Below are 21277 nucleotides of genomic sequence, written 5' to 3'. Positions count from 1 at the left end.
GGCAGGGAACAACTGGCAGTATGGGTCAGAACAATGTCAAGAAATGAAACTGACAAACAGGCTGTACATAAGATAAAGGCACACTGTCATTTAATGGATCTATGTATGTGAATGTCTTTCACTTCTCTATTGCAATGGGTAACTTTAATATTTTTATGATTCCTTGTTCATTTCTTGAACTTGTATTACATCAGTTTGTTTGCACATCTTTCATTAAACTCCCAAATTTTGTGGCTAAACTTCTGTTGTCTTTTGGCAGTTTGCTGTTGGTGTGATACTTTGACATCCAGCCCCTTATATCTAAATCCAGACTGACACAGAGGCAGTATTTTGATGGTAGTATTCTCTGTCACGGCCACGTGGCAAGAAGCAAGAATTATTTTTGAAACTTGATCAGATTGTCATTTGAAATGACAGAGGTGCATTATATAGGAAGCAAAGCAGTGAGAGGGATCAGCCTGGGTAGTTTGTACGAAGTCAAGAACCAGCATAGGCCAACGTCACATACTGTAATATTCTGGCATGAATAAAATCCAAAGTTTGTTTTATTCATAAAGGAGGAATCCGGAAACGTAGTCATGCATTAGTAATATTAATATCCAAGGCTCACGTGCATAAACTTGCATTGTAACAGTGAAGCAACTGCCTTCAATAATGGAGACTGTACTCCTGCAAACAAAGTGACTAAATCTAATCCCCATCGATCATTTGTAAGCAATAAGCTGTGGTTCGAATATGATGGTTATAAGGATTAGCCTGATCTGTATTATAGGTTTCATTACATTCTTGGTCTGCTTTTTTTAAAAATGAACTTAAAAAAGATTTTCAAAAGATAATCATGGCAGCATTAGTGACACAATTGAAAACTAGTAAGCCAAAGGTGGTTTATCATTCTTGTGCAGTAAGCAATAAAAAAAATTAGGTGAAGGCCTGGGATTTGTATGCAAGGTTAATGAATGTACACACACATACTACAATATTTTCCTAGTGAACAGTCTGTGCAAGACAAGAGAGAGAGTGTGCCAGGTCTTGGTTAGGATCCTAGACCTGGCCACCAAGTTTATGCTGCAATCTGGCTTGGAATCAGTCTTTTTTTTAAAAACATATAAAGTAGGTACAATGCGACATCCAGGCACATCGTCGGAGGGAAAAAGCCACAAGATTTCACAGTTTTGAACAAACAATAAACTTCACTGTACAATGTTAGTACAGTAACAAAACCTAAAACACATGTACAACATGTGTTCTAACATTATCATCTGCTGAAAGTGGGCAATAGGCTGTGATTGAGCAGCCACAGCTCACTTTAATTAGCAAATGTGAGAAAGGCAGTTCCCACAATTTCACAGCAATTCCCTCCAAATGGGAAATAGCACAGTGAGTCATCAAATCTCATTAAACCAGACAAAGGTTTACAAGTTTATTCAATTTTGTTCATTTGGCTTTGAAACTTTCTCTTGAGTTGCCTCATCATGGTCTACCTCAAAGACTGCTCCTGTTGTAGTTGACCACCTTCCTTGCTCTGCCTGTACGATCCACTGGCACGGTCTACTGCCACAGCATTTTCTCCTTCAAGCATCAGGCAAATAATAAGCTTTTCAATCCACACTCTTTCAGCTCCACTGGAACATTAATGCTTGCAGGTTTCTTATTGGCTTCACCTAACACAAGGACTTGACCTTCACACTTCTCAGGTTCAGACTGCAATATTTAGTTGCCTGTTAATTCCTAGAACTTCGTCCTGACTTCTAACAGCAGGGACCGTGCAACTGATCTTGATTCCTCACTGAGGCCCTCACACAGAAACTGTGGCAGTGTGATAGCCTTCCCAGCACCAACTGCAGCACTGCTAATATTTATATCTCTTTCTCCTTTTCCCTCTCACTCACTTAAGGGCATCAACTTTCAGGGAGATGAGGGATTCTCCAAATTTCACATTTGCTCGTGGGTTTTAACAGTATATGTTAGCAGTCTGTACTCTTCCTTGGAATCTGTATCCATTCCAAATACAGAAGTCAGGTTAGGAGTGGACAGAACATAAGGATAAAACTCTCTCTCTCTAATTCTGGGGGCTCTGCTGACAATTGCAGTGTTCGGGCGGAACACAGTCTAGCCCACAGCTCAAACTCATCCCTGACATCATTAAAATACTTTGAGAGATAGTAGGAACTGCAGATGCTGGAGAATCTGAGATAACAAGGTGTGGAGCTGTATGAACACAGCAGGCCAAGCAGCAAAGGAGCAGGAAAGCTGACGTTTTGGGCCTAGACCCTTCTTCAGAAATGTGGGAGGGTAAGGGGGTTCTGAAACAAATAGGGAACTGGTGGCAGCCTCTCTTAAGCAACAACGCTAAAGCAAAAAACACTGTGGATTAGAAATTTGAAATCAAACTCAAATAGTTCAAAATACTCAGCAGGCCAGGCTGCGTCTATGGAAAAAGAAACAGTGAATATTTTAGGCTGAGCAAAAGGTCATTGACATGTAGCATTTCATCAGCAGCAAATTATCAACCGGCTGAGTATTTACCAGCAATTTCTGCTATTACCTCAGGCACATTGTCATCGGACTGGCGCTTAAGCAGTGAGAGAAGGTGGTGGCACAATCAAACACTTCAAGTGTCAGACACCATCCCCAGACACTAAATGGTCAAGGAATACATTTGAGAAATTCAATAAAGTTTGAAGGTGAAATATCACACACTATGGCATTTGTAAAGTTTCAACAGTGTTTCAGGAAAAGATCAGGAATGTAATTTATCTCAGGTCAGCGCAACAGTTCTGTTGTGCTTCCTGTTCAAGTCAAGCAGAAGAAATATGACCAGGTCAACTAGAAAGTACACAGGTTGCAGCACCAAATTTCTGCCACTGGATGTCATAACTGTGCTTTTCAACATGATACTGTAGAGTGCTAGAAAGGCACTGGTGATTATGGGTCAGCAGTAAAAGGGTATCAGCACTAACCCTGGGGAAATAGTAGTGATACATTCAGTCATACAACCCTTTGGGCTTCTGCTAACATTCAAACTTGACCACAGTTGATCCAAACCTTAACTCTATTTATGCACCTTGTTTCCATATCCTGGCAACAGAAACTTGTCACATTACTATATTACATTACACATTTTATATTAGGAGTCAATGCATGTCGTTTATTGTAGTCAAATTTTAGTTCAAAGTAGAAGTAGTTTTAGGGGACAAAGTATATTTGCTATCCCAGCTGAGAAAAATTGATCGATATGCCCCCAGTATGAAGAGTCTGATGATAGGTGCATAATATATACAAACAAACATCATGTTTAGATTTGGATTTCAAAACAGAGGCAGTAGAGGGGGTATTGGCAACCTTGGAAGCATTTCCTGTTTAAAACAAAAATCAGAATCCCTTCTAGAACTGTGCCAAATTCAGTATAGGTCAGAAAGCAGGCTATTGCAGAGTCTTGCGGTGTTAATGGAAAGATGTTTACACAGTTGGGTTTACAACAAATTGGGTAAACACTGAAGACAGTTAGAATCTGCTGAATGCAAAATAAAGCTATGATTTAGTATTTTTTACGCATGCTCTAATTTTACAAATTTAGTTTCTCTCCTCAGTGGAGTTCAGGGGTGCAGTTGCCCCAGCAGAAGGGTTTAGTTTGAGAGTCGAGCAAACCAGGAGTGTTTGGTTAAAAATCTGCAGGCAATTAGAGCAGAGAAAATTTATGATCTCAAATCTGTGAACAGTTCATATTAGCAAACATAGAACAGACTCATTGAATTATGTCTACAGTTCGGGCACAGAACTAAGGATTAGGGGTTTAATTTCACTGCACTTGTGTTGGTGTAACTGATGGTGCTGGGAAACAAGGTTAAAATTTGTTTTGTTTTGTTTTGTTTTTTGTTTGGTTTAAATTCACTAACTGTATCTACATTGTTTCTTCTCTCATGTACTAAACATCTCTGCTGTTGGTCAGAGAAAAGTCTGCAGTTTTGTGTGGATACGTTTCAGTTACTAGACCTGTTAACCACCAAAACAAAACTCATGATTCATCAAGCCAGGTTTCATTTAGTGGTCTGAACTGTCCATTTGTACTACCTGCTAGGGGCAGAAGAGAAGGAAGAGTTTTCAGAAGAAGCAAAAACAATTCAGAAGAACTGAAACCATTACTTTGTGGGTTCTTGAGTCTTTCCAGTTAGAGATATTAATTTAGTGACCTTATCACCAGAGTGACACCCAAATACTTTCCTCATAAAGCACGTCGAATTTTGATCAGAAGGGACTTAAATTCTTAAAAAAAAAGAGATTGCACATCCTTATAATCAGTCATAGCTTCAGTTTAAATACTCTAAAGAGCAGTTACAAAATTCTGGTTCTAAAAATCCCCAACTGCCTTTTATAAGATAAAACAAAGGAATAGAGCTTTTGAAAACATGCGGTGCAGGGTATGCACTTTTTCACTTCCAAGTTGTTCCTTCCACCTCTGAACCTATACCAGTTTGTGATGCAGATCCAAAATTAAACCGTACACCTGCTCCATGAACACTGCCACAACTTCCCAAGAACATACATATCTGAAAAAAAAATTACATCTTAATAACACCTTATTAAAATCTGAAACATTTTAAAAGCTCCTCACATGTACAGGCAAATGCAACAGCCATTTTGCACAGCATGTTCCAATCAGATAAATTAGTAGTTAATCTGCTTCTTGGCAGAGCTAGTAGGATGTTATGTTGGCCCAGTCACTTGAGAATTCCCTACTCTTCCTAAAATAGTGTGAAAGAAAGTTTTAAGTCAATTGGAACTGACAGATGGGACCTTAGCTTGACGCCTCACTTTTAGAACTGCAACTGAAACAATGCAACGTTCCTTTGGCACTGGGCTATTGGCCAACACTGACGCTATCATCCACCGCTATGAGGCATAAATCAAACAGCAACTTCAGGTGACTGCACAATCACAATTAAATGTGGTTATCAGGAATGTAGTGTTCAATTTGACCTACTCCTTTCCAGGCTTCACTTCACCAGTACATCGTTGAGATTTCATGTTGAAACACATCAGGGGCTGGAAATTTGCTTGCTTGCCCATTAGTTACTCACTGAACAAACCTAAAATGTGTTCAGGTTGTGCAGTGAGGTGTGAGTAAATTGTTAAAGATGTGGCAAGTCTTAATTACTGCCAGACAATTTCTAGTTATTTTTAAAGAGATGTAGAATCTTAGGAGATTTAAGTATTGTTGAGGTTTAAATTTTTAGAAGAAAGTCTACTTTTGGCTCTCTCAATTGATTTTTTTCTTTCCCCTCTATTTCACACTCGAAAATGGCTTTACATGAAATGAAATGTACTAAATGATACAATCAGTTCAAACTCTGCATGGCTGAGGGAGGAGTTTTCAACCAGAATGATTGGAGAGACACTACTGCATGCCCCACTCAGATGACAGATGACCTGCAAGAGTGCACTGTGTTGAAATGGCCTTTTCACCACGCAAAAGCCAGTCTTTTCTGATGAAGGGTCTAGGCCTGAAACATCAGCTTTTGTGCTCCTAAGATGCTGCTTGGCCTACTGTGTTCATCCAGCTCCACACTGTGTTATCTCTTTTTTTAAAAAAAATCCATTTTCAGCTCTAATTGTAAGAAGTGGTGAGCAGTATTTAGTAACCGCTGACCACATTCTGGCTCAGTCCTGTAGTGGAGCCTGAACCCATAATCTCCTCATTCTGAAGCAACAAGCTTACCAGGCTAACACATTTTCAATCAGCCTCAGTGCTATCAATACAGATAGATTGCTATCAGCAACAGCACCACTATTTGAATATGAAACCCAGACAGTTACAACATTAGCTCCCAATACAAAGACCTATTTGAATTCCCACCTCAAACACCTAACATTTGTCGGACAACAATACTTGCGAGCAGAGTGCAGGTAACACCAGAGGTGATACAATTCCCAATAGCCTAGCGCCTGTGACTGTAACTGGAGCCGAGTTGGGTAAACTAAAGTTTTAAATATTTAGCAGGGCGATGCAAGCTCAGAGGAAAGAAGACAAAGTTAAGTGACCTGAATACTATGAAAGGCTGTAGACAAGTGTTGTTGGTGCTGGTGCTCAGTACTGCAAACATGCTTTGAAGAGTTTCCTCAGGTAAAATGGATACACAGCTATATTCTAATTCAAACTAAAAATGGAGTCACATTACATACAAATTACAATACAAAGCCATAATGACATCAACTCTCATTATAAAAGATGTCACTTAAATAACTTAAGAACTAGGAACCAGGAGCAGGAGTAGGCCATCTGGTCCCTCAAGACTGCCCCGCCATTTAATAAGATCGTGGCTGATCTTTGAGACTCCACTCCACTTACCCACCCACTCACCATAACCTTAATTCATTTACCGTTCAATAATTTATCTAGCCTCGCCTTAACCAACAGTCATTCAGCGAAGTAGCTTCAATCGCTTCACTAGGCAGGGAATTCCACAGATTCACAATCCTTTGGGTGAAGAAGTTCCTCCTGACCTCAGCCCCACATCTGCTTCCCTTTATTTTGAGGTGATGCCCTCTAGTCCTAGTTTCACCTCTTACTGGAAACTAACCTCCCTGCCTCCACTTTATCTATTCCCTTCATAATCTTATAGGTTTCTAGAAGATCTCCCCTAATTCTTCTGAATTCCAAACAGTATAATCCCAGTCTACTCATTCTCTCCTCATAATCCAACAGGTTACCAAAGATTATCCTTGCGGTGACAAAAGTTATTCGATTTCCAGTAGGTTTAATACGTGGAGTGTACAACAATGGCCCACAGTTGGTTTGACTCATTTACACCATTGCCTTGGGATTATGCTGTTGTTTCAAAAAAAAACAGACCTGGAATAGTGGCTAACCTCCATGAAAGATGGCCTGGTGGCAGTCAAACAGCTTGCTGCCAGGATCCTTCAGCAATCCAATGGTGCAAAAAACAAAGTTAAGTGACCTGAATACTATGAAAGGCTGTAGACAAGTGTTGTTGGAGCTAGTGCTCAGTACTGCAAACATGCTTTGAATAGATCACTATAATGGGTAGTCAATGCAAAAGGGAGGTCTCTTGCTTCAAATCCTTATCCTTTCAAAGAGATTACACAGTTTGAAACAACAGCATCAACTATCAGCACTGTAGAAATATCGACTACAATCAAACATTTTTCGCCTAGAAAGCTGTGCTAAGGGGCACAGATTTAAAACCTTGTGCCTGCACATGCTTCCGTCTCCTTTGTTACTACCATCATGTTTTGACACACCACATGTTAACTGTTTCCATCAGAAACTCCCTCATCCCTGATGATTGAAACTGTTGGTGGAAATTTGCGACATATTTACATAGAGTGAGGTACTGCTCCTTATTCCCACATTTTTCCAGCCCTTCAGCCTACACTCAAGAGGGTCCAACCACTCCCACAGCACCTCCTCTCCAAATTGTGTCCAGTTTTGAAATCAAAATAAATGAAACAAAAAGGAAATGTTTTACAAAACTGGGGCAGAATGTATAATAGCAATACTGACATTTACACCAGATGCCCTGCTCCAAATATTCTCCCACCTAATCCCACTTCACTGGAGAGCCACCAGAACTGGTCTTGACTTCTCGTGTGCAATACAAAAATCATTTCTGAGGAAGGGTCACTGAACCTGAAACATTAACTCTGATTCCTCTCCACAGATGCTGCCAGACGTGCTAAGCTTTTCCAGCAACTTCGGTTTCCGATTTCTAGCATCGCATTTCTTTCAGTTTTTATTTTGACACGGGCAGGGGATAGGTAAAGAATTTCAATCAGGGAGGCCAGCATCACCAGTGTCAATCACAACCTCAGTACATCACAAGCCATTTACAGTCAAACAGGTATCTTCGGAAAGTCATTACAGTGAAGTAGGAATAGGAATCCATCTGTTGGAAACTCACACAAATAGCATGGTAATAATGGCCACAGTCAATCTGTTATTAAAAAAATTGACACAAGAGATAACAGCACTGCAGGGTTTTTTTTATTGCATCCAGTTGAGAGGGCACAGAGAATCTCGAATGAAAGCCTTGCCAAAAGAAAGCAGCTCAAATAAAAATTGCACCATTAGTGTGTCAGCCTAAATTTTCACCCTCTGGAGTGGGAATTGAACCTATGACCTTCAAACTGAAAAGAAAACGTGTTACCAGCTGAGCTGCGGCTGACCTGTAAACCTACCGATACAGGGTTTTTGATGAGTGTGGACCTTTAGCAAAACACGATGGGACATTTTTAAAATAAGGTTGATCTGATCATTGACGTATTGGTTATCCTGAGAGAGATGGTATGGATTCAGGTGTCCCAAGAGAAAGGGCATGAAGCCTATGTCACTAATGCTTTGCATCTCAGAGTAGCCAAAAGGGGGCAATGGCTAAAATTTGCAAGTAGCTGATCTAAGAATAATCTGAAATAACCAAATCAACATGCAAGATCAGCTCTGGCCCGGCAATGTTAAAACCCATCTGCTTATTTTTTTGAGAAAGGGAAAGAAAGAAAAAAAAGAAGAGTTGCATTTACACTGGATCTTTCAATCCGTGTGATACTGCAAAATGTTCCTAAGGTACTTTCAAGATGCAGTAAACTATTGCAATGCAGAATATTCAATAACCTACTTTTTGCACTAGGCTTCACAAGTAGCAACTGATGTAAACCGCCAGGGATAACGCAGTGTGGAGCTGGACGGACACAGCAGGCCAGGCAGCATTAGAGGAGCAGGAGAACGTCAGGACCCTTCTTCAGAAATGGGCCAAAACATCAGCTTTCCATACCATAGAATCCCTACTCCTCTGATGCTGCTTGACCTGCTGTGTTCCTCCAGCTCCACAATGTTAGCTCAGGCTCCAGCATCTGCAGTTCTTCCTATCCCTAAATGGTCAGGGAGCCTGTTTTAGTAGTGTTGGCTGAGAGAAACAAAACGCTAACCAGGATATTGAAATTTAAAAAAAGCTGGGAGTCTAAACAACTCAAAGGGATCTTTTATGTTCACAATAGCAAATAGTGCCTTAGTTTTACATCTCATTTGAAAGGCAGCATTTGTGACCAGGCAGTATCACCTCAGCACCACGCTGCATTGTTGGTCTGGATTACGTATTCACGTTGTTTTAACAAGGCCGAAAATCTCAAATTTCTGGTTCCAAAGCAGAATGTAGCACCACGCAACCAGTGCTGAGCTATGATTATACGACTATAAATAAAGATAATGTTTCTCTGCTTCTCTGGGCTAAATAAGTACCATCTGTGGTGTAAAATTCTACGTTTATATATACTTTAACTGACACCAAATGCATGGTCAAGGGGTTAAGGACATGTGAACAATACATAGAAAATCCTCTCAACTGTTCAATGCTCAGCAAGGAGAGCAAAGCATACCATACATACAAACACAGGCAGGAGATCTGACATTTATAAAGTCTTAGCATTTTAGCCCATAAAATAAAGAACATCATCAGTGGATTTTTTAAATTTCAAATCTGTTCAGGATCCCTATAAATCCCAAATGTGTAAGACTACCACTCAAATCTCAGACATTGCTGAGCTGATAACAAGGTGTAGAGCTGGATGAACACAGCAGGCCAAGCAGCATCAGAGGAGCAGGAAAACTGACGTTTCGGGCCTGGACCCTTCAGCAGAAATGGGGGAGGGGAAGGGGATTCTGAAATAAATAGGGAGAGAGCGGAAGGCTGATCGAAGACGGATAGAGGAGGCAATAGTTGGAGAGGAGACAGACAGGTTAAAAGAGGATTGTCCTCACCCTCAACAACTTCTCTTGCAACTCCTTCCACTTCCTACAGACAAAGGGGATGGCCATGGATACCCGCATGGACTCAAGCTAAACCTACATAGAGGCAGGCAATGTGGAACAGTCCCTCTTCCATACCCACACCAGCCCTAAACCCCACCTTTTCCTCCGTTAGAATCGATGACTGTTTTGGCACCGTCTCACGCTCCGACGAGGAGCTTGAGCGCTTCATCCACTTCAACACCTTGCACCACAACCTCAAGTTCACCTGGACTATCTCTAACACCACCCTCCCCTTCCTGCACCTCTGTTTCCATCTCAGGCAACCACCCAAAAACCGATATCCATTTCAAGACCACCGACTCCCACAGCTACTTAGAATACACCTCCTCCCACTCACATTCCTGCAAAAATGCCATCCCCTATTCCCAATTCCTTCGCCTCTGCGACACCTGTCCCCACACCTCCTCCCTCACTCCCATCCCAGGCCCCACAATGACTTTCCACATCAAGCAGATGTTCACCTGCACATCTGCTCATGTGGTATACTGTATCCGCTACTCCTTTTGTGGCTTCCTCTACATTGGGGAAACCAAGCGGAGGCTTGGGGGCCGCTTTGCAGAACACCTCCGCTCGGTTCGCAATAAACAACTGCACCTCCCAGTTGCGAACCATTTCAACTCACCCTCCCATTCCTTAGACAACATGTCCATTCTGGGCATCCTGCAATGCCACAACGATGCCACCCAAAAGGTTGCAGGAACAGCAACTCATTCTGCTTGGGAACCCTACAGCCCAATGGCATCAATGTGGACCTCACAAGCTTCAAAATCTCCCCTCTCCTACTGCATCCCAAAACCAGCCCAGTTTGTCCCCACCTCCCTAATTTGTTCTTCCTCTCACCTATCCCCTCCTCCCACCTCAAGCCACACCCCCATTTCCTACCTGCTAACTTCATCCTGCCCCCTTGACCTGTCCATCCTCCCGGGACTCCCCAACTACACTCAACTTTACTGTCTTCATCCCCGCCTCTTTGACTTGTCTGTCTCCTCTCCACCTATCTTCTCATCTATCCATCTTCGATCTGCCTCCGCTTCTCTCCCTATTTATTTCAGAATCCTTTTCCTCTCCCCCCATTTCTGATGAAGTGTCTAGGCCCGAAACATCAACTTTCCTGCTCCTATGATGTTGCTTGGCCTGCTGTGTTCGTCCAGCTCCACACCTTGTTATCTCAGATTCTCCGTATCTGTGGCTCCTATTATCGCTGAGCTGTTGGGATAGTTTTACAGATTGTTCGTGTTCCACCCAATCAGCTCTGACTCTGGCATTATCTGTGCGTACAGCCCCTAAGAATGTAAGGTAATGCATTTTGGGATGATTGACAAGGCAAGTGAGTTTATATTGAATGGTAAGACCCTAGGAACTACAGATGATCAGGCTGACCTTAGTATGCATACGCATAGACCATTGAAGGCAGTAGGACAGGAAGACAAGATGATTCAAGTAGGCAAGTGAGATAATTGCTTTTATTTGTCAATGCAGTGACTAGAAGAGCAAGGAGGGTATGAAGGGGGTGAATGTAATGTTAGCAATGTGTACAGTTCTAGTGGACAAGCTATAGGCAAGATGTGATTGGAATAAAGTGGTTACAGAAGTGATTTACCAGATATTGCTTAGGGTGGAGTTATACAGCGATGAAGAAAGGATAGAATTGTTTACCTTACAGCAGATAAGGCCAAGGATGGACCTGACTGAGACGTCCAAAGTTCTGAAAACAGACAGGGTAAACAGGGAGAAACTGTTATCCTTGATCGGGGAGTTAATAACCACGGAAGATAGTTTTATGCAAAGGAGCTGGAGGTTTAAAGGAGATTTCAGGAAAATAATTTTCATCCTGAAGGTTATGGGTATCTGTAACTCACTTGCTATAGGGTGGTAGAGTCAGGAACGCACAGGCATTTACACAACACCAGGTTATAGTCCAAAAGGTATATTTGGAATCACAAAAACTTTTGGAACAAAGCCTTCGTCAAGTGCAGTGAGACAGACACAGGCAGAGAGACCAAAAGATCATACAACTGGCGTGAGTGGAGTGTCAGATAAGTCTCTGCAAGTGACAAAGAGTATTAGATGGTACGTAAAAAGTCTTCATAAAGTCAACGTCAGTGCTGTGCTGTCGTGACAATCAGGCAGAGCCATAGGAATGTACAAAAGGTGAGGTCTCAGGTCTGACACTGAATTGTAGGTGTGAGGCTTTGTTTAAAATCTGTCTCAGATGTTTAACCTGACCAGACTGGTTTTATTCCAAAAGCTGGAATTTATAAAATGCCACACTGATTGGCTGAGAGTACAAATTGTGTGGGAGAGTGCATAGAATACTCTCAAAGACTGGATGAAAAGTCTTGATCAGTCGACAGGCGTGTTCTTTGGTCAGACCAGCAGGTATTTGTCTCTAGTGTTCCTGGTTGTTCAGTTGTCGGTATCCTTCTTTGCAGTAGTCTGTTCTATTTGACACAACACCAGGTTATTTGGAATCAAACAAGCTTTCGGATGGGTCCTCCTTCGGCTGCTGGTTTGAGAGCACACTATGAACTCTCATCCCAGGTACTTCCCACGTTGGGGACTTCTACTGCCTTTCTGAGATACATAAAGCCAATCCACCTGGACATCCCATCGTATCAGGCAATGGGAACCTGTGTGAGAACCTCCCTGGCTATGTTGACAGCATCTTCAAATCCATTGTAAAAGAATCCCAGCTTCTGTCACGACATTATAAATCTTCTTTAAAAAAACAGAAACTCAGCACCAACAGGCCAGTCGAACCAGGAACATTGCTCATCACAATGGACATGTCGGCATTCTACACCAGTAACCCCCACAATAGAACATAGAACATTACAGCACAGTACAGGCCCTTTGGCCCTCGATGTTGTGCCGACCTGTCATACCGATCTCAAGCCCATCTAAACTACACTATTCCATGTACGTCCATATGCTTGTCCAATGACGACTTAAATGTACTTAAAGTTGTCAAATCTACTACTGTTGCAGGCAAAGCGTTCCATTCCCTTACTACTCTCTGAGTAAAGAAACCACCTCTGACATCTGTCCTGTATCTTTCACCCTCAATTTAAAGCTATGCGCCTTCGTGCTCGCCATCACCATCCTAGGAAAAAGGCTCTCCCTATCCACCCTAACTAGCCCTCTGATTATTTCATATGTTTCAATTAAGTCACCTCTCAACCTTCTTCTCTCAAATGAAAACAGCCTCAGGTCCCTCAGCCTTTCCTCGTAAGACCTTCCCTCCATACCAGGCAACATCCTAGTAAATCTCCTCTGCACCCTTTCCAAAGCTTCCACATCCTTCTTATAATGCGGTGACCAGAACTGTACACAATACTCCAAGTGCAGCCGCACCAGAGTTTTGTACAGCTTCACCATAACCTCTTGGTTCCAGAACTCGATCCTTCTATTAATAAAAGCCAACACACTGTACGCCTTCTTAACAGCCCTGTCAACCTGGGTGGCAACTTTCAAGGATCTGTGTATATGGACACCGAGATCTCTCTGCTCATCTACACTACTAAGAATGCCCTGTACTTTGCCTTCCAGTTACTCCTACCAAAGTGCATCACCTCACACTTGTCTGCATTAAACTCCATTTGCTACCTCTCAGCCCAGCTCTGCAGCTTATCTATGTCTCTCTGCAACCTACAGCATCCTTAGTCACTATCCACAACTCCACCGACCTTAGTGTCGTCTGCAAATTTACTAACCCATCCTTCTACGCCCTCATCCAGGTCATTTATAAAAATGACAATCAGCAGTGGACCCAACACCGACCCTTGTGGTACACCACTATTAACTGGTCTCCAGGATGAACATTTCCCATCAACTACCACCCTCTGTCTTCTTTCAGCAAGCCAATTTCCGATCCAAACTGCTATATCTCCCACAATTCCATTCCTCTGCATTTTGACCAATAGCTTATTGTGGGGAACCTTATCAAACACCTTGCTGAAATCCATATACACCACATCAACTGGTTTACTCTCATCTACCGGTTTGGTCACCTTCTCAAAGAACTCAATAAGGTTTGTGAGGCACGACCTTCCCTTCACAAAACCGTGCTGACTATCCCTAACCAATTTATTCTTTTCTAGATAATTATAAATCCTATCCCTTATAACCTTTTCCAACACTTTACCAACAACTGAGGTAAGGCTCACTGGTCTATAATTACCAGGGTTGTCTCTACTCCCCTTCTTGAACAAGGGAACCACATTTACTATCCTCCAGTCATCTGGCACTATTCCTGTAGACAATGACGAGTGAAAGATCAATGCCAGAAGCTCTCCTCCCTGGCTTCCCAGAGGATCCGAGGATAAATCCCATCCGGCCCAGGGGACTTATCTATCTTCACCCTCTGAAGGATTTCTAATACCTCTTCCTTGTGAACCTCAAGCCCACCTAGTCTAGTAGCCTGTATTTCAATATTCTCCTCCACAACATTGTCGTTTTCTAGAGTGAATACTGTTGAAAAATATTCATTTAGCGCTTCCCCTATTTCCTCTGACTCCACACAGAACTTCCCACTACTATCCTTGATTGGGCCTAATCTTACTTTCGTCATTCTTTTATTCCTTAAATACCTATAGAAAGCCTTAGGGTTTACCCTGATCCTATCCGCCAACAACTTCTCATGTCTCCTCCTGGCTCTTCTGAGCTCTCTCGTTAGGTCTTTCCTGGCTACCTCGTAGCCCTCAAGTGCCCTAACTGAGCCTTCACATCTCATCCTAACATAAGCCTTCTTCTTCCTCTTGAAGAGAGATTCCACCTCCTTTGTAAACCACAATGATGGCATCGTTGCAAAAGCCTCAGTTTCTAATACCAACAAATGCCAATTTCCAGCTGCCATCCTACAACTCATTCACTTCATCCGTGACCACAATGTCTTCACCTTCGACAACCAGTTCTTTGTCCAGACACATGGAACAGCAGGAGGGACCAGATTTGCTCCCCAAATCGCCAACATTTTCACTCAAGTTTGAGCAAGACTTCTTTGCAGTGCAGGACCTTCAATCAATGCCATATACTAGATATATTGACGACATTTTCTTCCTTTGGACAAATGGCGAGGGATCACAAACAACTACAGCGGGATATCAACAAGTTTCATCCCATCATCAGACTTACCAAAGATTACTCTTTAGGATCAGTGTCATTCTTGGACACATGCATCTCCATCAGAGATGGACACCTCAGTACCTCACTCTACCCCAAGCCCACAGATAAACACACGCTGCTGCACTTTTCTAGCTTCCACCCCAAAAATATTAAAAGAACCCATCTCCTACAGTCTGGCTTATCACATACACAGGATCTTCCCAGATGAGGAGGAACACGACAGACACCTGAAGGTTTTGAAAGATCTTCTGCTAAGAGCATGATGTGACACTCAACTCTTCAATCACCAGTTCCAATGTGCCACAGTGGAAAACCATAACAACCTCTTCAAAGAGGATACGACCGATAGAGTGCCCTTCTTCATCCAGTATTTCCCCGGAGAAACTACACCATGTTCTTTGCAGCCTTCAACATGTCATTAGTGACTATGAGCTTCTTGCCAAGATCTTCCCTATGCCTCCACTTCTCACCTTCAAACAACAGCCAAACCTTAAACAGGCCACTGTGCACAGCAAACTACCCACCCTTCAGGGCATCAACCACACCACCACACAACCCTGCCATGGCATCTTCTGCAAAACATGTCAGATCATCGACTTGGATACTACTATCACATGTGGGAACACCATCCATCCCTTTCATAGCAGATACTCATGTGATTTGGCCAAAATTATCCATCTCATATGCTGCAGGCAAGGATGCTCCGAGGCATAGTATATTGGTAAGGCAATGCAGGCATTACAACAACAGATGAACGGACACCGCCCAACAAATTGCCAGACATGAATGCACCCTCCCAGTGTGGGAGCACTTCCGTGGTCAAGAGCATTCAGCTTCCAATCTTCAGGCAAACATCCTTCAAAAAGGTGGTCTCTGAGATATGCAAAAATGCAGAGTCGCTGAGCAGAGACTGATAGCCAAGACGACTGATTCAACCATGGGCAGGTTTCTGCCGCGCTACAGGGTGACCCCACCACACTGTTCTGTATCTTTAAAATCTTCCTTACTTTCCTGTTTTGACAGCATCACCTTGATAAATTATGATCACTACATTTTTTCTGGTACAGTTTTGTATCACACACACACACACAATTTGTAATCACAGTCAATATCTTATAAATTCCTGATTCCAGGTTAAAACCCGAGACAGATTCTGAACAAAGCCTCATACCTACAATTCAGTGTCTCACCCGAGAGGTCACTTTTTGTATATTCCTATGGCTCTGCCCGTTTGACTTTCTAAACACTTGACACACTATCAAACACTCATGGTCACCTGCAGGGACTCATCATCTGACACTCCAATCATACCAGTTGTATGATCTTTTTTCCCTCCGTCCTTGATCTTGCTGCTTATAAGCTGTGTCTGTGTGCCCTACTCTCACTGCCCCTGAGGGGGGGGGGGGGGGGGGGGAAGGAAGAGACTGCATTCCAAAAACTTGTGTGATTCCAAATAAACCTGTTGGGCCATAATCTGGTGTCATGTGACTTCTGCCTTTGTCTACTCCGGCCCAACACCAGCACCTCCATATCTCAGACATTTAAGACTTATCTATATTTATATGAACAATTGAATTGCCACAGCATACATGGCTACAGGCCAAGTGCTGAAAAATAGGATAATTCTATATGGATGTTGAATAACCAGCATGGATAAGGTGGGCCAAAGGACATCCTGTTGTGCTGTAAAATCTCAGATGCCATGGTCTTTTACAATTCAGTTGGAAAGTAGCAAAATTGGTAACACTGTTTTGAAAGGGTTTGCTAGCAAAACAATATTTCCATAAAAATTTGGTGGCAAAGTAGTAGGTACTCATTTATGGTAATAAGTTATTTGCAAACAACTGAAGCAAAAAGTAACTCAATTGCAGAAATTCTATAATTGGGACTCTGTGATCATAGCTTTTAAGACCAATCAGTCCCAAATACCAGAAGGCAGCTTATACTCCAGTGACATTCATATGCAGCAGAATGCAGCCTCGCCAAACAGCCACTTTACATAAATTACCAGCTCCTCAGGGCACACCTTCTCTGGCCAGTCTGCTTCAGCTGGAACTCACCCAAGGTCACACTCAGAAACCAAATACAAGTAATGTCATCAACAGAAGCAGAGAGTAAGAAAGAATATACAAGAAAGGCAGAGAGATGAGAAACAGTCAGTATTTCTGTTAATCATAGCTCTCTGTACTATTGCTCACTGTAAGCTAGATTTGCTGCTACCATTGTCTTTCAGAGTCGGGGTCTACAAGGCTCCACCCAGTCGAGAGGGAAAGAGCAAAACTATTTGGTAGCCCAATGAGATGCAGCTCTTAAACAAGATGTAGTTTATTCCATGACAGCAACGGGGCACAAGTTACACTGATATGATAGCCTCAGGAACATCGTCTATGAAGAAAGGGGAGATGATGGCCTAGTAGAATTATCGCTAGACTGTTAATAATGTTCTGCAGACCTGGGTTCGAATCCTGCCAGGGCAGATAGAGGAAATTTGAATTCAATAAATATGTGGAATTAAGAATCTAGTGATGACCGTGAATCCATTGTCAATTGTTGGAAAAACCCATCTGGTTCACTAATGCTCTTTAGGGAAGCAAACTGCCATCCTTACCTGGACTGGCCTACATGTGACTCCTGATTCACAGCAATGTGGTCAACTCTGAAATGCCCTCTGGGCAATTAGGGATGGGCAATAAATGCTGCCTGGCCAGCAATGCCCTCATCCAGTGAATGAATAAAGAAAAAGAAAGACCCAGAGCTTACTAGTTTGTGAATCTAAGCCATTGTCCCAAGTCAAAGGCACAATACAAGCTAAGTTTATAGGGTAAATACCATGTTCTCACTGTATCTGCTTTGACTGTAAAATTCATGTAACTGCAAGCGAAACCCCTTCCTAAATCAGAGTCCTGGCCTGAGAGACAGCACTGAGCTAAACAACTCTGGAATAATGTGTTTAGAAAAAAGGATTTCATGGCTGGAATTGTTTGATGAATGGGGAAAGAAACCAGGAGCAGAACACTGAAAACAATATTGGCTAAGGCAACAGGTTTTCAATAGTCTTTGTCATAACAATGGATCAGAACCCCAAAGTAATAATGTGCATATGAAACTTTTAATTTCAACATGCGTTTATGTCATTTTTTTAAAAAAAAATGACAGGGACTGTTGCAGCCAAAAAATGACTGTGGATATAAATTTGATAACTAGCTGAGTCCTGTGTAGACTCATGGAATGTGCCTCTTGCATGCAGTCAGCAAAACTTTAAACAGAAAGATTAAAACTGAAGAAACAATGAGTGCTTGACCACTCACGCCCATATCAGCAGTATACCACCTGCTACAGACAGATTTGTATTTTATCCTTCCAGGGATATAAAAAATATAGTTTAAAAAACCCTAATCCGAGTGTTGTGGTCTGATATACGAGAGTGTGGATTAGTGTGCCATGATAATCACAATTTGAAAACAGACATTAAACACCCCTGCACTACAGGTTAGAGCGAGTAATTTGTCATCTTATTTGCAATCTGTATGTATGTGTTGTTATTTCTTGCATTTAATAAAATCCCCTTTTTATTAACTCAGACTGCCTGGTTAAATTAGCACCATATGAAGTCATTTGGTCTGAATTAAAATGCCTGTAAGAGCAGGGCCCTTTCTAAATTAGCATTGTTATGACCAACCAAGGAAGTGGGTGAATAAAAGGTCAGTTCCTCCGACCTCACCCGGAAGCTTAATGACTGGGAGGATCTAGTCTAGAGCTATAACAAATTGGCAAAACACACCCAGAGACTGGTCATAACACCATTCCAAAAACAAAAGTACTTCATTGGCTACTAAGTGCTTTGAGGCATTCAGGGGCTATGAAAGGTTCCAAATAAGCGTGCACCAAAGCCAAATGCAATAACTATCTCAAAGTCAGCTCTGTTGTAACTCGATAATATGGATACAGAAAAGACTTTTCATGGTGTTATTTGCCACTGATCAGAGAGGGACTACGGTACCTTATGCACGATGGTCCCTTCTATTCAATAGCAAATAAAACAGTGAACGCCTTTACTACTTGGAGCATCAAGCTACGGTTGTTAGTGACAAGCCATGACAGTAAATGGCGTGGATAAAGTGATAAGCATGAGGCTTTATCCCAGGGTGGAAGGGTCAATTACTAGGGGATACAGGTTCAAGATGTGAGGGGTAAAGTTTAAAAGAGATGTGCAAGGCAAGGTTTTCACACAGCGGGTGGAGAGTGCCTGGAACACACTGCCAGAGGTGGTAGCAGAAGCAGACACACAGCAACATTCAAGAAACACCTGGACAAATAAATGAATAGGAAGGGAATAGAGGGAGACGTTTTAATATGGAAGGGCAAAAGTGTCAGCGCAGAATTGGAGGGCCAAAAGGGCCGGTTCCTGTGCTGTATTGTTCTTTGTTAGGGGTTCGTGGAATAATGAGCACGTATTAAGTTCTTCAGTTCAATATTTTACCTTTAATGGGCAAAATAACAGCTTGTTTTTCTATTCTTAGAAAAAAAAGCTCATTTTCCCATATCTTTTGAATCGTAAGCAGTATTTAAATGGATTGGAACTGCCAGAAAGACAAACAGTTTGAACTGAACTAGAAGGGTAATCTGTTTTAAACAAAGAGTCTAAACATGGAAAGACAGTTAGCATTTTTACAATGACAAATGACATGACGACCATTACTGGATACTTAAACATGCAATATTTAGGCCGATCTCCTCATTCTTTTTTGTCACACAGATTTTTCAGCTTTAAATAAATGCATGTGGGCCCGTTTTCATTGACCTACACCCCAGTGGAATGAGTGGATAAAATTCCACAGAATCGCTTGTGACAAATGCAAGTTGGAGATAGCCCATAATAAAGTTATCTCCAAAACCAGTTACAGCAATTCAAGGGAGAGCAACACCACAGAGGGGTGGATAGCTGCAGAGGTTTGGGTCTGCTTTCTCTACCAGCTACACTCTGTAGTTTAAACTGCTACATGGTTCCACAATGTTTTAATGTGTGTTTAAGACTCAGCTATCAGGACTAGAGCTCTTATAGAGTCAGAGTCGAACAGTACAGAAACAGACCCTTTGATCCAACCAGTCCACGCTGAACAAAATCCCAAACTAGTATAGTCCGACCTGCCTGCTCCTGCCAAAAACTTTCCTGTGTACTTTTCAAACACTTATTAAAGAATGGGCTAGGTGATGAACCAAAGCAAGCGTGGGAACCCTGTACGACTCCATCTTTGCGAGAATAAGCGTGCAGCATCAAAGCAAGAAATGTAGCATTCATTTATATTAGATGTTGAGCAGGAATTAAAACTAGGCTCCAGTTGGCCAAAAGCCACTGAGAAGCCCACAATAAACACAGCTTCGGAAACCACTCATTTTTCTGAATCACAGTTTGTTCAGTGACGTAAAGGGAGTTCCACACAGGAACTGAACAGAAGTGGAATATCTCCTCACTGGAGAGCGAAACAACACCCATAAGCCAAAATCAATAATTAACTCCATAATGCCACCTTATGGTCACATGCCACATCCTCACCACGTGCCCCATTTGCTGCAGCACAGGAGGGGGACAATCCTACTTTGCTCATGGTAGATGGAGAGTATTTGAACATCAGCTGTGAATTATTATTGAACTAATGTGGCATCGTGACAAACAAACTCCAGCTCTCAAGATGGTCATTTCAAATGCCACCTTGTGATCTACTGGCAGATTGAAATAGAGGGCTTAGTTAACTATCTGGTGCATCTGATCAACAAGTTGCACTTATCTAGCACCTGTGATGTTGTAAAAACAATCCAGCAACTTATCAAAAGCAAAGGGATTAGGAGCAGGAGTAAGACAGGAAGGTCTGTTAAACAGGGTCTGACACTTAAGATTATCGCTGCTCTTGGGCTTCAACTCCACTTTCCGTATGCCTCAATTCCCCGAAATGTCTGTCTATCCCACTCTTTAATTTTTAAATAATGAGAATACAGAGAGAACACCAGATAGAACTCTCTAGAATATTTTACACCAGAGTTTGACAGCCCTTTGGAGTTAAGTAACGACTCCTCATCTCAGCTTGATGAGACCCCTATCCTGAAACTAAGCCAGCTCCTGCCACCATTTTAGATACCCACCAACATTTGCTCCTAGTTGCACAGCTGTGGCAGAGGTCCATACAGCCATTACAAAAATGAGGGCATGTTGATTCCCACCAGTAGAAACAAACCATCTCTGGGTCTTTCTTTCAAGCCCATAACAGAGAATAGTGTGCCAATTTGCTCAGCAAGCCCCCTCAAATGAAGAGATGAATTTAGTGATCAGGATCATCA

At 42.2% G+C, this 21277-nt stretch overlaps 1 protein-coding gene across 4 annotated transcripts in view; it reads right to left on the bottom strand.

Annotated features, from left to right (window-relative positions):
• Nucleotides 1-21277, bottom strand: part of itpk1a (inositol-tetrakisphosphate 1-kinase a) — a 222824-nt gene that overhangs the window by 53856 nt on the left and 147691 nt on the right. Inside the window, exon 1 of one of the 4 annotated variants that reach the window (XM_059649066.1) lies at nucleotides 11477-11516. The exons of the other annotated variants lie outside the window; for them this stretch is intronic. The gene's annotated coding sequence lies outside the window, so the exon portion shown is untranslated. Of the gene's footprint in view, nucleotides 1-11476; nucleotides 11517-21277 lie in introns of those variants that run through there. 4 annotated transcript variants of the gene reach the window in all.

The sequence above is a fragment of the Stegostoma tigrinum genome, chromosome 10, assembly GCF_030684315.1.
Source record: "Stegostoma tigrinum isolate sSteTig4 chromosome 10, sSteTig4.hap1, whole genome shotgun sequence".
In the NCBI taxonomy this organism is placed as follows: domain Eukaryota; kingdom Metazoa; phylum Chordata; class Chondrichthyes; order Orectolobiformes; family Stegostomatidae; genus Stegostoma; species Stegostoma tigrinum.
The sequence above is the reverse complement of the archived record's forward strand: the minus strand, read 5'-3'. Positions and strand labels throughout refer to the sequence as shown.